This window comes from Oncorhynchus nerka, linkage group LG2, assembly GCF_034236695.1.
Source record: "Oncorhynchus nerka isolate Pitt River linkage group LG2, Oner_Uvic_2.0, whole genome shotgun sequence".
NCBI classification, from domain to species: domain Eukaryota; kingdom Metazoa; phylum Chordata; class Actinopteri; order Salmoniformes; family Salmonidae; genus Oncorhynchus; species Oncorhynchus nerka.
Genome location: NC_088397.1, coordinates 61,518,837 through 61,536,992, shown reverse-complemented (window position 1 = coordinate 61,536,992; position 18,156 = coordinate 61,518,837).

The following is an 18,156-nucleotide window of genomic DNA, read 5'->3' as shown; positions in this document are numbered from 1 at the left end:
ACCCCGACACATTACACTACCCCTACACACTGCACTACCCCTACACACTCCCTTACACACTACACTACCCCTACACACTACACTCCCCTACATACAACACTACCCCTACACACTCCCCTACACACTACACTCCCCTACACACAACACTACCCCCTTACACACTCCTCTACACACTACCCTCCCCTACACACTACACTCCCCTACACGCTATACCCCCCTACACACACTCCTCTACACATTACCCTCCCCTACACACTACACTCATACACATTACACTCCCCCCACACACCCCTACACACTACAACCCCCTACACACTCCCCTACACACTACACTCCCCCACCACCTCCTCTACACACTACACTCCCCCTACACACTCCCCTACACACTACACTCCCCTACACACTACACTCCCCCTATACACTCCTCTACACACTACACTCCCCTACACACTACACTCCCCTACACACTCCACTACACACTCCCCCTACACACTCCCCTACACACTCCTCTACACACTACACTCCCCCCTACACACACTACTACCCCACACTACACACGCCCTACACACTACACTCCCCTACACACAACACTCCACCCTACACACCTCTACACACTCCTCCCCTACACACTACACTACCCCGACACACTACACTCCCCCTACATACAACACTACCCCTACACACTCCCTACACACTACACTCCCCTACACACAACACTACCCCTTACACACTCCTCTACACACTACACTCCCCTACACACTACACCCCCTACACACTCCTCTACACATTACCCTCCCCTACACACTACACTCCCCTACACACTCCCCTACACACTACACTCCCCCTACACACACCACTACACACTACAACCCCCTACACACTCCCCTACACACTACACTCCCCTACAACCTCCTCTACACACTACACTCCCCCTAAACACTCCTCTACACACTACACTACACTACCCCTACATACTCCCCTACACACTACACTCCCCCTACAACCTCCTCTACACACTACACTACCCCTACACACTCCTCTACACACTACACTCCCCTACACACTACACTCCCCTACACACTCCTCTACACACTACACTACCCCTACACACGATACTTCCCTACACACTACACTCCCCCTACACACTACACTTCCCCTACACACTACACTACATTCCCCTACACACTACACTATCCCTACACACTCCTCTACACACTACACTCCCCCTACACACTCCCCTACACACTACACTCCCCTACACACTACACTCCCCCTACACACTCCTCTACACACTACACTCCCCCTACACACTCCACTACACACTACACTCCCTACACACTCCGCTACACTACACTACACTCTCCCTACACACAGCACTCCCCTGCACACGCCCCTACACACTACAGTACCCCTACAAACTACAGTACCCCTACACACTCCTCTACACACTACACTCCCCTACACACAACACTCCACCCTACACACTCCCCTACACACTACCCCTACACACTCCTCTACACACTACACTCCCCTACACACAACACTCCTCCCTATACACTCCCCTACACACTACTCTTCCCCCATACACTCCTCTACACACTACACTCCCCCTACACACTCTTTCACACACTACACTCCCCCTACACACTCCTTTTACACACTACACTCCCCTACACACTACACTACCCCTACACACTCCTCTACACACAACATTCCCCTACACACAACACTCCCCTCGACACACTACACTACCCCTATACACTCCCCTACACACTACACTACCCCTATACACTCCTCTACACACAACATTCCCCTACACACAACACTCCCCTCGACACACTACACTACCCCTATACACTCCCCTACACACTACACTACCCCTACACACTCCCATACACACTACACTCCCCTACACACAACACTCCACCCTACACACTACACTACCCCTACACACTACACTACCCCTACACACTACATAACCCCTACACACTCCCCTACACACTACACTCCCCTACACACTACACTACCCCTACACACTACACTCCCCTACACACTACATAACCCCTACACACTACACTCCCCTACACACTACACTACCCCAACACACTACACTCCCCTACATACAACACTACCCCTACACACTCCCCTACACACTACACTCCCCCTACACACAACACTACCCCCTACACACTCCTCTACACACTACCCTCCCCTACACACTACACTCCCCTACACACAACACTCCCCCTACACACTCCTCTACACACTACACCCCCCTACACAACCTTTTACACACTACACTCCCCTACACACTCCCCTACACACTACACTCCCCCTACACAACCTTTTACACACTACACTCCCCTACACACTCCCCTACACACTCCCCTACACACTACACTCCCCGTACACACTCCTCTACACACTACACTCCCCTACACAACCTTTTACACACTACACTCCCCTACACACAACACTCCCCCTACACACTACACTACCCCTACACACTCCCCTACACATTACACTCCCCTACACACAACACTCCCCCTACACACTACACTACCCCTACACACACCCCCTACACACTCCTCTACATACTACACTACCCCTACAATCTCCTCTACACACTACACTCCCCTACACACAACACTACCCCCTACACACTCCTCTACACACTATACTACCCCTACACCCTCCTCTATACACTACACTCCCCTACACACTACACTACCCCTACACACTCCCTTACATACTACACTACCCCTACACACTCCCCTACACACTACACTCCCCGTACACACAACACTCCTCTACACACTACACTCTCCCTACACACTCCCCTCTAGGCCCAAAACACACCTGGAACACATGGCAATCAGAGACGCAATTGTTTAGGACTCTCAGAAATGCATGTATCTCTGACAGTATGACACAATATTTTCTTTCCTAAAATACTGCCAAATGGTTGTATCAGAGTAACAGTGGCTTGATGTGTACAGGTCTTTGGACACACAAATACATCTGGGCTCAACTTACTATTAAATGAACCGTCCACACAAAGTTACAATTGTGATTGGAAGGGTTTAAAAAAGCAGGATAGTAGCTCTGTAAAAACGAGGGAGCGCTTTAGTCTAAACGGATTGTCTCCATCTTTAGGTTTGCTCTCTCTCTCTTTCTCCAGAAAGGTTAATGGTCAGAGGCCCTGCTGGAGACGCACAAGACATCTCTCCTTTAATTGCCTTTCTCATCCTTTCCTTTCTCCACTGGGGTCAGCGAGACAGAGGGATCGCTCTGTAATACACACATGCACACACACGCACGCACGCACGCACACATGCACACACGCACGCATGCACACACACACACACACACACACACACACACACACACACACACACACACACACACACACACACACACACACACACACACACACACACACACACACACACACACACCATGTCACTGAGGCACTCAGGCTGAACTGAGGACTGGAGGCAAGGGTGGTGGGGGCATGGTAGGGGGCAGGGGAGATGTAGGCCTGTGTGTGTGTGGTACTTCAAGTGTCTGCGCTTACACACACACACACTCTCTCATTAGAAGCAGAGGGGTACTGTAGTGTACCTGTGTTGAGCTGCAGTGGTCACCAGGCCTCAGTGATGCCCCCATCCCTGAAACAGCTAGCTGACACCAACACTGTTATACTCACTGTCTCTTTAGGATATTACTATTTTAGCTGGGAGAACTAGCCAGAACATGTAGCTTCTGAAATCATATAGAACATTTGACCATAGGACCTGTACTAAAGTTCTCCACCATTGCCAGTCTTGGGCTGCTTTCTTTGCCTCAGGCCATGACAATCAGAGTGTGAATAGTAGAACATCATTAGAAGTTCTGCAATTGGATTTGTTGAAAGCTGTAACTTTTAACGTTGACCTTGGAACATGCAATTCTATGAACTGATGAAAGGAAATGGTTTCATGCTTTTCATTTGAAGGGGTTTCCTTTATAGGCTACTCTGTTCTGTCATGAGACTAATAATGAATACACTGAATATAGAATAAAAATGAAATAGTGAATAAAATGTAACATCTTTCCAGAGAATAATCCAAGATATGTCAATTTCTAAATCTATAATCATGCTTCCTTTAATCTCTTAGAAATTGTAAAGACAGTTTGAAAAATAGCCATTCTAAACTTCTGAAAGTGACATAAAAGCCTCTTAATGATCTCTTCACCGGTCAAATGATTCTCTGGTGTAGATTGGCAGCAGAAGACTGTGTGATATGGGCTCCTCACTGTGCTAGCATTAGTCTGGCTGTGTGGGTGAAGCATAGAATCAAAACGAGTAGAATCAACATACCCATTCAAAGCAACTCTCTGTAGACTGATGGACTCTCTGTTCTACTCATTCTATCTCTGAGGCCATTTGAGTCAGAGCTCTGGGTGTGAGAGGAGATCATTAGGAACTGTCGGCAGAGCAGACGAGTTGTGTGTTATCTCACTCTCACATCTAAAACACTACGGCTGAGAGAGAGATGGAGAAAATTGAGAGAGAGTAAAAGTGTATGTGTGTATGCACGAGAGAGATTGAGAGAGAGGGAGAAAGAGAGGGAGATAATGGAGAAAGAGATGAGGGGGAGACAGACAAGAGATTTGAGAAAAGGCACATTCCCATCTGACAGGTAAAGATTGGTCATAAAGATGTCTCCAGTCTATCTCATTCTGATTGTGGAGGACACGTCTGGCTTCATAGAGCCAATGGAAAAGTACCACTTTCTTACAGTAACTTCCAAATAGCAAGCCAAAAGAAAATATTTCTATTCAAAACCATCCGAATATATTTTATGAAGATGCTTCCTGGCTGGATATTTGCAGTAATTCACAAAATGGCGGTGTTGTGCTATGGGGTTGTGCCCTTGGGTTGTGCCGTGGCGGAGATCTTTGTGGGCTATACTCGGCCTTGTCTCAGGATGGTAAGTTGGTGGTTGAAGATATCCCTCTAGTGGTGTGGGGGCTGTGCTTTGGCATAGTGGGTGGGGTTATATCCTTTCTGTTTGGCCCTGTCTGGGGGTATCATCGGATGGGGCCAGTGTCTCCTGACCCCCCTTCTCTCAGCCTCCAGTATTTATGCTGCAGTAGTTTATGTGTCGGGGGGCTAGGGTCAGTTTGTTATATCTGGAGTACTTCTCCTGTCTTATCCGGTGTCCTGTGTGAATTTAAGTAAGCTCTCTCTCATTCTCTCTTTCTCTCTTTCTTTCTCTCTCTCGGAGGACCTGAGCCCTAGGACCATGCCTCAGGACTACCTGGCATGATGACTCCCTGCTGTCCCCAGTCCACCTGGCCATGCTGCTGCTCCAGTTTCAACTGTTCTGCCTGCGGCTATGGAACCCTGACCTGTTCACCGGACGTGCTACCTGTCCCAGACCTATTATTTGACCATGCTGGTCATTTATGAGCATTTGAACATCTTGGCCATGTTCTGTTATAAATCTCCACCCGGCACAGCCAGAAGAGGACTGGCCACCCCTCATAGCCTGGTTCCTCTCTAGGTTTCTTCCTAGGTTTTGGCCTTTCTATGGAGTTTTTCCTAGCTACCGTGCTTCAACACCTGCATTGCTTGCTGTTTGGGGTTTTAGGCTAGGTTTCTGTACAGCACTTTGAGATATCAGCTGATGTACGAAGGGCTATATAAATAAATTTGATTTGATTTGATATAGAGGACGGCCACACAGAAATATGGCTGACCTTCTTAAGCAGGAGTGGCCAGTATTAGTCCGTGTGTCCCTAAGCAGAGGCTTCCCTAACCACCCATGCTGGCTGCACACCCGCAAACCTTCTTACCCAGACCCTGTCACTGAGGGGACTTTTCCTCCACTTTACAATGTGATGGGTTTCACTGGCGCCCTATATAACTGAATATCATGTATAATACAGTGTAATAGTGTAATGATATTCTGCTCTGGAGCACAGCTCTGGCCAGTCAGCCATTTCCTCCTCCTCCGCCCACTGGCTAGGCAGTACAGAGGAAAGGGAGCTGTGGAACAGATATGAAGACAGGTGGCACAACCAGGTGTTGATGTTCTGTATGCGAGTCTTAACATAATCACAGACAGTAAGCACCTCCATTGGCCCAAAATATACACATTTAGTGTGCCATCTTTGCCATTCAGCTGAAAAGCTACAAGGAACCATAGGTAGGCAATCCAATAGAGGATATTCATGTTAAGTTCAATGTTTAGAAATCACTACATTGGCATGGATTTCGAAGTATGCACACTTTGCAATAAAATCTAACCTCGTTTTAGTTCTAGTCACATACACAGGTGTGAGGAGAACAGGATTAGGGAAAATCCCAGTTCTCAGGGACATGTGTAGCCATGCACCACCATTTTGTTCCCTTCTCTGTTCTGTTACACAGGACTGTAAACATACCACAATCTAGATTTATGGAACATTTAAGTCCTTCTTTAATATAAAGTACATGTAGTCTGGAACATTTAAGTCCTCCTTTAATATAAAGTACATGTAGTCTGGAACATTTAAGTCCTTCTTTATTATAAAGTACATGTAGTCTGGAACATTTAAGTCCTCCTTTAATATAAAGTACATGTAGTCTGGAACATTTAAGTCCTCCTTTAATATAAAGTACATGTAGTCTGGAACATTTAAGTCCTCCTTTAATATAAAGTACATGTAGTCTGGAACATTTAAGTCCTCCTTTAATATAAAGTACATGTAGTCTGGAACATTTAAGTCCTCCTTTAATATAAAGTACATGTAGTCTGGAACATTTGTCGTCATGTAGTCTCCTTTAATATAAAGTACATGTAGTCTGGAACATTTAAGTCCTCCTTTAATATAAAGTACATGTAGTCTGGAACATTTAAGTCCTCCTTTAATATAATGTACATGTAGTCTGGAACATTTAAGTCCTCCTTTAATATAAAGTACATGTAGTCTGGAACATTTAAGTCCTCCTTTAAGATAAAGTACATGTAGTCTGTGTTACTGTAATTTAATTATGCCAATGTGCTTTCATTAATTGAAAACCCTTAATCTATTTTATGAGAATTTGTATGATTCTTGTTTGCATAAAATAGACGCAGACCAGTCTTTCAATAATAGGTAACAAAATGTATTCTCGGAGCGCGCTGCCATTTAACCACGAACAACAGTTTATATACAGATCATGACGTCATTTCATTGCTTTAACAGAATCCCCTCCTCTCGACCGGGACAAAGTGAGGTGAAAAGTTCATTCTAACTTACTGACACACTCCCAGGTAACTTTTGAACCCTCAACATTATCGATCACCACTGAGCTGACAGTTCTAATTAACAGAAAACTTAGGAATGCACTCACTGTCTTATCTAAAAACCCCAGAGCTAAGTTTCTGTAGGTTCAACGCTAGGTTAACGACCTTATGTGTTTACACAGTCCCCAACCCATTCGTTTCTTCCTAGTTGGAATGGTGTTCATTAACTTTAATTACTCCTTGTCCGTGTCACACAATTCCATCGTATGAACTCATATTGTTAATCAGATATAATAAAACAGAGTATAAGTTTACTTAGTTACAGTTCCATTTAAAATGATTTGTTCAGTCATTTAATCATAATTTTACCAACAGTCTGGAACATTTAAGTCATTCTTTAATATAAAGTACATGTAGTCTGGAACATTTAAGTCCTCCTTTAATATAAAGTACATGTAGTCTGGAACATTTAAGTCCTCCTTTAATATAAAGTACATGTAGTCTGGAACATTTAAGTCCTCCTTTAATATAAAGTACATGTAGTCTGGAACATTTAAGTCCTCCTTTAATATAATGTACATGTAGTCTGGAACATTTAAGTCCTCCTTTAATATAAAGTACATGTAGTCTGGAACATTTAAGTCCTCCTTTAATATAAAGTACATGTAGTCTGGAACATTTAAGTCCTCCTTTAAGATAAAGTACATGTAGTCTGGAACATTTAAGTCCTCCTTTAAGATAAAGTACATGTAGTCTGGAACATTTAAGTCCTCCTTTAATATAAAGTACATGTAGTCTGGAACATTTAAGTCCTCCTTTAAGATAAAGTACATGTAGTCTGGAACATTTAAGTCCTCCTTTAAGATAAAGTACATGTAGTCTGGAACATTTAAGTCCTCCTTTAATATAATGTACATGTAGTCTGGAACATTTAAGTCCTCCTTTAATATAAAGTACATGTAGTCTGGAACGTTTAAGTCCTCCTTTAATATAATGTACATGTAGTCTGGAACATTTAAGTCCTCCTTTAATATAATGTACATGTAGTCTGGAACATTTAAGTCCTCCTTTAATATAAAGTACATGTAGTCTGGAACATTTAATATAATGTCCTGGAACATTTAAGTTTTAATATAAAGTACATGTAGTCTGGAACGTTTAAGTCCTCCTTTAATATAATGTACATGTAGTCTGGAACATTTAAGTCCTCCTTTAATATAATGTACATGTAGTCTGGAACATTTAAGTCCTCCTTTAATATAAAGTACATGTAGTCTGGAACATTTAAGTCCTCCTTTAATATAAAGTACATGTAGTCTGGAACATTTAAGTCCTCCTTTAATATAAAGTACATGTAGTGTGGAACTGTTGGACAGCAAGCTACAGTAGGCTTTATGTTTCAGGACTGTTATTTTCCCTTCTTTTACAGTAAGGAGCGAAGCGTGAATTAAATAAATGATTAAAGTTCTGAGCTTTACAGAAAGCTATGAATATAAACTTTCAACAAGAAGAGATGAAATGGATGTTTCTCTTTCATTGTGGTTTAAAAATGAGAGACAGAAATGATGAAAACAGTGTCGTGATTTTGGCCTTTTAGACGTGATGTTTGAAATATTTATGCTTTGCTGAACTGGACGTGTGACAGCAGGTGAGCAACAGTCGCTACGGAACAGGGTTCTGACGTTAACACGGTGATCAGTGTGTTATGACCCAAACAGGACAGGGCTCACTTCTCTCCCTCCCCCATCCTCACTGCCCCCTTTCTCCCCATCTTCTCCTCACCTCTTTTACACCCCCTCTACTCCCCCTCTCTCCCCCTGGGGTGTATGTTGTGTGTCCAGGTCAAATGGACTGGATCCGTTTGAGCGGCTGCCATCACACGCTCACACACTTGGCCAGAGATCACACATACACACACACATGCTCATACACTAATGGCAGGAAATGTTGGTTTGTACGGACGAGGTGCCTCTTCCTGTGCACTCCCTAAGGGCTCCCTCTGGTCTGGGTTCTCATTGTGTGCTCTTGCTTTTGCCTTCCACACTCCTCAACTTGTTATTCTCTCTCTATCCTTTGGTCCCCGTCTCATCTCTCTGCTCCCTTTCTCTTCTCTGGTCTATGTCTACGAATTCCAAGTGGCTAATGCTAACGTTAGCTTGGTGGCTAACATTAGCTAGGCGGCTAACATTAGCTAAGCTAGGAGTTTGATTTAGGGTTTAAGGTTAGAGTTAAGGTTAGAGTTAGGAGTTAGGTTAAAGGGTTAAGGTTAGGGAAAGGGTTAGCTAGCATGCTTTTCATATGAGGGGTTTTCATTTATAGGCTACTCTGTTCTGTCATGTGACTAATAATGATTACATGGAATAGTGAAAATAAAATGGAATAGCAAATAAATGTAACATCTTTCCAGAGAATAATCCAAGATATGTAAATGTCTCAATCTATAATCATATTTCCTTTAATCTCTTCGCAATTGTAAAGGAAGTTTGAAAAATACCATTCTAAACTTCTGAAAGTGGTATAAAAGCCTCTTAATGATCTCTTCACCAGTAAAATTATTATCTGGTATAGATTGGCAGCAGAAGACTGTGTGATATGAGCTCCTCACTGTGCTAGCATTAGTCTGGCTGTGTGGGTGAAGCTAAAAAGTAGTAAGTAGTCACAAGTTGCTAATGAGCTAAAATGCTAAAGTTGTCCGTGATGAGATTCAAACACGTTCTTGTTATACGCCTACCCATTCACCTCAACCAACCACCCTCCTTTGTTTTTAAGTAACATTCTGTCCTATGTAACTATACCAAACGCAACATACTGTATTATAGTAATTTGATTAACTACGTTCATCTCATCTATGAGACCAGGCTGCTCATCCCCTAACCCCCTCCTCTCTCGTTTTTTTTCTCTCTACAAAGGATAGGGGATGGAGCTGTTGTTTTTCTAGAGGATCTTTTTCACTCACAGACCAGGAGCTGTTTTCAGCTTGTCTTGGTCTCTGTGATCTCTTTCAATGCTAAATGTCTCATTTAACCTTCATGTTAATTTGTCATTTATGATGCGTTTCCTCACCAAGTGGCCAAACTCAAGTATTTATATTGACGATTATAAATGGCAGTATATATCTCTAAATCAGGATCAAATGAACTGTGAAATGGACAGGATTCTGTGTGTGAGACCCAACTGGAGGACTGGCAGAAACCAGAGAGGCTGTTTAGACCAGAGATGCTTTTTGTGTGTGTGTGTGTGTGTGTGTGTGTGTGTGTGTGTGTGTGTGTGTGTGTGTGTGTGTGTGTGTGTGTGTGTGTGTGTGTGTGTGTGTGTGTGTGTGTGTGTGTGTGTGTGTGTGTGTGTGTGTGTGTGTGTGTGTGTGTGTGTGTGTGTGTGTGTGTGTGTGTGTGTGTGTGTGTGTGTGTGTGTGTGTGTGTGTGTGTGTGTGTGTGTGTGTGTGTGTGTGCGCGTGTGCGTGTGCGCGTGCGCGTGTGTGTATATATAAATATCTATATATATACATACAAGGCCCTGGTCTATGCTGGCTGTTTACTTAAAATGGCATGAGTCAGCAAGACTCGAACAGGAGCCTGTTATTGCACAGCCTGCCAACTGCCTGTCTGACATTAAGCTCACACACACAGAAACACACACATGCCGCAAGTCAACATCACTCCGCACTAGTAGTCTTTTTACTTTCTGTTCTCTTAGCGTTTTCAGTTTCCTACAGGGCACTAAATACCTATAACCATTTTTAGGTATCTGAACAAAATGAAGCAGCTACAGTAGCACTATGAGTTCCATCAGGGGAGGGGTAAGAGAATAGACCAAGCTACAGACATAGTGAAGCAGTTGAGTGGTTGTATGTGATGATGATGCACTGCAAACCCCAATGCGCTGCAATTATCCAAAACTTTTGAGGAAACCCGTTATACTATAGTGCATTCAGGAAAGTATTCAGACCCATTGGTTTTTTCCACATTTTGTAACATTTCAGCCTTATTCTAAAATTTATTTAATTGTTTTTTTCCCTCATCAATCTACACACAATACCCCATAACGACAAAGCAAAAACAGCAAAAACAACTGAAATATCACATCTATGTAAGTATTCAGACCCTTACTGAATACACCTTTGGCAGCGATTACAGCCTCAAGTCTTCTTGGGTATGAAACTACAAGCTTCGCATACCTGTATTTGGGGAGTTTCTCCCATTCTTCTCTGCAGATCTTCTCAAACTCTGCACAGCTGCACAGCTATTTTCAGGTCTCTCCAGAGATGTTCGATGGGTTCAAGTCCGAGCTCTGGCTGGGCCACTCAAGGACATTCAGAGACTTGTCCCGAATCTACTCCTGCGTTGTCTTGGCTGAGGCCCTGAGGGCTCTGGAGCAGGTTTTCATCCAGGATCTCTCTGTACTTTGCTCTGTTCATCTTTCCCTCGATCATGACTAGTCTCCCAGTCCCTGCCGCAAAAAAAAAACATCTCCACAGCATGATGCTGCCCCCACTATGCTTCACCGCAGGGAGGGTGCTGGGTTTCCTCCAGACGTGACGCTTGGCATTCGGGCCAAAGTGTTCAATCTTGGTTTCATCAGACCAGAGAATCTTTTTTCTCATGGTCTAAGAATCCTTTAGGTGCTTTTTGGCAAACTCCAAGCGGGCTGTCATGTGCCTTTTACTGAGGAGTGGCTTCCGTTTGGACACTCTACCATAAAGGCCTGATTGGTGGAGTGCTGCAGAGACCCATTTCAGGAAACTAGGCATATGTCGCAGGTCACTACTTAACATGAGAAAATCCAAATGTATTTTTGGCAGAAATGCCAATAAGAAACTTTTATGCCATCGGTAAATATGGATAAAATTGTTAAATTACGAGCCTAGTTGGTTTAGCCACAGAAAAAGGGGCAACCTTCCCGCTACCCATGATTGGCTGAGATAATGAGTGGGCTGGACATGCCGAGAGATGCGTTCAGATTGGTCTGCCATATAGCACGCTTCTGTCTATTTGAGCTGGTGAGTATGTGTAGGTAAAACTTTTAATTGCGGCTTTAAAAAAATATATATTGTGTGTTGTTCTCCACTTTCTGGAGGGCCGAGTTTTGAAATCAGTGGAATTAGAGTGTGATAGCTAAGGAGATAGAGAAAACACCTGTCTCCGGATCAAATAAAGGTCAACCATAGCATCTGTGCCAGGGAGAAATGTCCAAACATGCTGCACACGGGTAAGATAGTCTAGCTAGCTACAGTTTCAGATATTACACATTTCTAATTTTGACAAAGTCATTTTCATTTCAAGTTAATGTGTACTGTTAGCTAGCTAGCTAACATTAGCTGGCTTGCTCGCTAGCTAACGTTACGTGTATGATCTTATTATTCGTATCTCAGAGCCATCTGCTTGGCTAGTTATAGCCTAATGTTAGCTAGCTAACATTGAACCTGGTTGGTTAGCTACCTGTAGATTCATGCAGGGTAGTAATGTAATGAGTTGGGATTATGGTTCATTGTTTACCTAGCTAGCTAGCTACATGTCTTAACAAAAGACTCCACTACGCAAGTAACCATTTTGGGTGTGTTCATAAATTCAGTCTGGCCATCTACTCCAATTTCTGAGCACTCTCGTCTGAGTGTGCCAGAGTGCAGTATAGCTGATTAATTTACGAACGCTCAACACCCGTTTGAATATGGCCGGTGTCAGTAACGTCAGCATCACAGCATCACAGTTATAGTCACCAATGCTCTGGATAACATGAAAACAGCCTAACCAGCTCTGCTAGGGCGAGTAAAATAGTCAGAGTGGGGTGTTCTCTCATTTGTATTTGGAAGTAGCTAGCAAGCTAGCTAATTTTAGCCAATTAGCTTGGGTGCTTGACTGCCGTTGTGAGGTCAGAACGCTCGTTGCGAGGTCAGAACGGATCGGCCAGAGCGTCCAGTGTGTGCTGGGTCGTCAAAAGCTTCAGCGGGTGTGAACGATGCTGAATGGGTGTAGACAAAGAAGAGCTCTCCAGTTGGTACCAAAACATTCCAAGGCCATTTTCTCAAAAGTGAGGTTACAAGTTGATCAACTTTCAAAGCAGAATGACTTTCCCATTGTTCCTCAAATGCAGTGTATGATATACCATTTTGTAGCTCTGTGTCTCTGCTTTTATCCAATGTAAAAACCACAATTTCAAATTGTTCCACATAAGACTGAATCAAGGCAGTCGGTCACAGTTACTTAACGTGATTAAGTTGTCATTACTCAAACCGATAGTCACTGTGACTTTTTTCGAGTGAATTTCCGAGTACCACCCATGACTTTATTTATTAGTGACAGAGACATGGTTGATGAATTAATTCATTTTCAGTCCTGTGGCCTTCACCAACTGAGTTCCTAGGCGAACGTTATCATTATAATTAAACTCTTTATGACAATACATTACATATCCCATAAGGCCTTATTTTGAAGCCTAGCTTTACAGAGGCCTAAAACACATGGTTTAGAGCCACATCAGGCTTGCAAGTAGAGTTGCAAAAGAATATCCAACATTTGACACTTTCATTCCCCCGCAACCTGCATTCATAATGACTGCCAGGATAAGGAATAGTGTGAGGAGACTACTTAAGCCATTTAAAGTGGAACATCCATTTCAGTAACGGATGCAGAAAATCAAAATGATATGGATTAGTTTAGAAAAATGTATGCCATTTATCTTTGTGTAGCATAAGATGAATCAATCAATCACTCAATGTACAAGCAAAAAACCACATTTATAAAAAATAATTCTAAAACATCTACCTACAGTAGAGCATGCTGGGAGTTGATATCACAACTTTAAAATTGCTTTGGGAGGGCCTCCCGAGTGGTGCAGCAGTCTAAGGCACTGCATCGCAGTGCTAGCTGTATCACTCCAGATCCTGGTTATGTCGAAGCCGACTGGGAGTCCCATGAGGCATGTCCTTGTCCCATCGCGACTCCTATGGTGGGCACGGTCGGCAGGTGTTTCCTACAACACATTGGTGCAGCTGGCTTCCGGGTTAAGCGAGCATTGTGTCAAGAAGCAGTGCGGGGTCGTGTTTCGGAGGATGCACGGCTCTTGACCTTCGCCTCTATCGAGTCCATTGGATATCATGAAAAAAATCTAAAAATATTAATTAAAAAGTAAGTAAATGTTAAGAAATACATTAAAAAAACATACTTTGGGGTTTACAGTGCGGTTGTGGGATGGACGCTAGCTGAAGGTTTGAAGGCTTTGGGGTTTACAGTGAAGGTTTGAAGGCTTTGGGGTTTACAGTGCGGTTGGGATGTGGGATGGACGCTAGCTGAAGGTTTGAAGGCTTTGGGGTTTACAGTGCGGTTGTGGGATGGACGCTAGCTGAAGGTTTGAAGGCTTTGGGGTTTACAGTGCGGTTGTGGGATGGACGCTAAGGTTTGAAGGCTGAAGGTTTTTGAAGGCTTTGGGGTTTACAGTGCGGTTGTGGGATGGACGCTAGCTGAAGGTTTGAAGGCTTTGGGGTTTACAGTGCGGTTGTGGGATGGACGCTAGCTGAAGGTTTGAAGGCTTTGGGGTTTACAGTGCGGTTGTGGGATGGACGCTAGCTGAAGGTTTGAAGGCTTTGGGGTTTACAGTGCGGTTGGTTGTGGGATGGACGCTATGCTGAAGGTTTGAAGGCTTTGGGGTTTACAGTGCGGTTTGAAGGCTTTGGGGTTTATGGATGGACGCTAGCTGAAGGTTTGAAGGCTTTGGGGTTTACAGTGCGGTTGTGGGATGGACGCTAGCTGAAGGTTTGAAGGCTTTGGGGTTTACAGTGCGGGTGTGGGATGGACGCTAGCTGAAGGTTTGAAGGCTTTGGGGTTTACAGTGCGGTTGTGGGATGGACGCTAGCTGAAGGTTTGAAGGCTTTGGGGTTTACAGTGCGGTTGTGGGATGGACGCTAGCTGAAGGTTTGGGGTTTAAGGCTTTGGGGGACGCTTTTTGACAGTGCGGTTGTGGGATGGACGGGGTTTACAGTGCGGTTGTGGGATGGACGCTGAAGGTTTGAAGGCTTTGGGGTTTACAGTGCGGGTTTGAAGGCTTTGGGGTTTACAGGGGTTGTGGGATGGACGCTAGCTGAAGGTTTGAAGGCTTTGGGGCTTTTGACAGTGCGGTTGTGTGGGATGGACGCTAGCTGAAGGTTTGAAGGCTTTGGGGTTTACAGTGCGGTTGTTGTGGGATGGGGTTTACAGTGCTTGTGGGATGGACGCTAGCTGAAGGTTTGAAGGCTTTGGGGTTTACAGTGCGGTTGTGGGATGGACGCTAGCTGAAGGTTTGAAGGCTTTACAGTGGGGTTGTGGGATGGACGCTAGCTGAAGGTTTGAAGGCTTTGGGGTTTACAGTGTGGGTGTGGGATGGACGCTAGCTGAAGGTTTGAAGGCTTTGGGGTTTACAGTGTGTGGGATGGACGCTGCTGGGATGGGCTTTGGGGTTTACAGTGCGGGTATGCTGAAGGTTTGAAGGCTTTGGGGTTTACAGTGCGGTTGTGGGATGGACGCTAGCTGAAGGTTTGAAGGCTTTGGGGTTTACAGTGCGGTTGTGGGATGGACGCTAGCTGAAGGTTTGAAGGCTTTGGGGTTTACAGTGTGGGTGTGGGATGGACGCTAGCTGAAGGTTTGAAGGCTTTGGGGTTTACAGTGTGGTTGTGGGATGGACGCTAGCTGAAGGTTTGAAGGCTTTGGGGTTTACAGTGTGGGTGTGTGTGTGTGTGTGTGTGTGTGTGTGTGAATGTATGCATGGCAGTTTCATTACCATAAATAAGGACTGGGTTATCTCCTCCATCCAATTTTTCATCTTTTAATTATTTGCTCTCCATCTCATGTTTGATGAAGTAAAAGCAGATGGGATGGATAGGGCATTTAATTACCCTGCACTGATACTGCCTCACAACCAACAGACAGGTGAGGACCCCCCTTCTCTCACTCACAGACACACGCACACACAAACAATATAGAGTAAGAGTTGAGGTTCGGTTGTGTGGTAGAATTGTCTAATATGGTGATGGCTCATGCAGTGTCTCTTCTTCCTCGGGAGGCTGAAACAATTTGACATGGCTCCTCAGATCCTCAGGAACTTTTACAGCTGCACCAACGAGAGCATTTTGACTGGTTGCAGCACCGTCTGGTATGGCAACTGTCCCGCCCTCGACCAGAAGGCTCTAGAGTATATAGGTACGGACGGCCAAGCGCATCACTAGGGGTGAACTCCCAGCCATCCAGGAAGTACATGCCAGGCGATGTCTGAGACAGGCCAGAAAAATGACCAAAGACTCCAGCCTCCAGAGACATGGACTGTTCTCCATGCTCTCATCTGGCAGACGTAACCGGTGCGTCAAGGCACAGACCAACATGCTCCTAAACATCTTCAAATTAATCCAATCAAATGTATTTGTCACACCGTGAAATGCTTACTTACTAAATGGCTAACAACTACTGGAAACACATTAGGAACACCTGCTATTTTCATAACAGGTGAATCCAGGTGAAAGCTATAGTCCCTTATCGATGTCACCTGTTAAATCCACTTCAATCAGCGTAGATGAAGGTGAGGAGACAGGTTAAATAAGGATTTTTAAGGCTTGAGACAATTGAGACATGGATTGTGTATGTGTGCCATTCAAAGGGTGAATGGACATGACAAAATATTTAAGTGCCCTTGAATGGGGTATGTTAGTAGGTTCCAGGCGCACCAGTTTGAGTATGTCAAGAACTGCAACGTTGCTGGGTTTTTCAAGCTCAACAGTTTCCCGTGTGTGTCAAGGATGGTCCACCACCCAAAGGACATCCAGCCAACTTGACACAAATGTGAGAAGCATTGGAGTCAACATGGGCCAGCATCCCTGTGGGACGCTTTCAACAACCTTGTAGAGTCCATTCCCTGATAAATTGAGACTGTTCTGAGGGCAAAAGGGGTGCAATTCAATAGTAGGAAGGTGTTCCTAATGTTTTGTACACTCAGTGTATATACATTACCATTAGTAATGTTTATATAGTTCTGCTACCAGTCACTTTGAAGGTTCAGCCTTCTAGTGTGTCGGCCTATTAAAATCTCTCAGATATTTTCCTTAAAGTTGCAGATATATTCTCTGTAATATTCTCATTTACCACTCACAGAATTGTAAATAATAATGTTGAAATGTATTAATAATGATGACACCTAATAAAAATGTTAAATATGTGTTTTGGTTGTTTGCCTTTGACTTGTGTACAGAATCCACTCAACACCTTAAACCTATTATTTTGAATTGGGCAAATGTATTTATTTAGTTAAACTTATTATTTTACATTTGTTTAGCCTGTTTGGTTAGCTCTTTTTTTTCAGTCAGGCAAAATTTGGTTAAAAGCTGAGGCATGGGCCTAGAGAAAAGTAACCAAGTGAAGTAAACTATTTTTTTGTTTAAAGGTACAGTATGTAACAATTGTTATTTGAAACAGCTTTAAAAAGCCATAATAAAGTGGCAAGGATCACAGAATATAATGCTTTCAAGATTGGAATTACAGTCGTATGGTACAATTGTCCGGGAAAACGTGGCCTGCACACTCTCACATAAGACACGCGCTTCTCCCAGGACAGAGAGGAAGAGGCGAAACGAGAGGGTTTACTCTGCCCAAAATCTGTCCACATTAAGAAGATACTTCATTATTAAGCAAGTGTGAAGTTTTTGTATGGGGGACAATGAGAAAGTGTCAAATTTAGTCAAGATAAAAATGTATTATTATTTTGATACATGGGGCTTATTTGATCTAATTGAAGTTTTTGTATGGGGGACAATGAGAAAGTGTCAAATTTAGTCAAGATAAAAATGTATTATTATTTTGATACATGGGGCTTATTTGATCTAATTGAAGTTTTTGTATGGGGGACAATGAGAAAGTGTCAAATTTAGTCAAGATAAAAATGTATT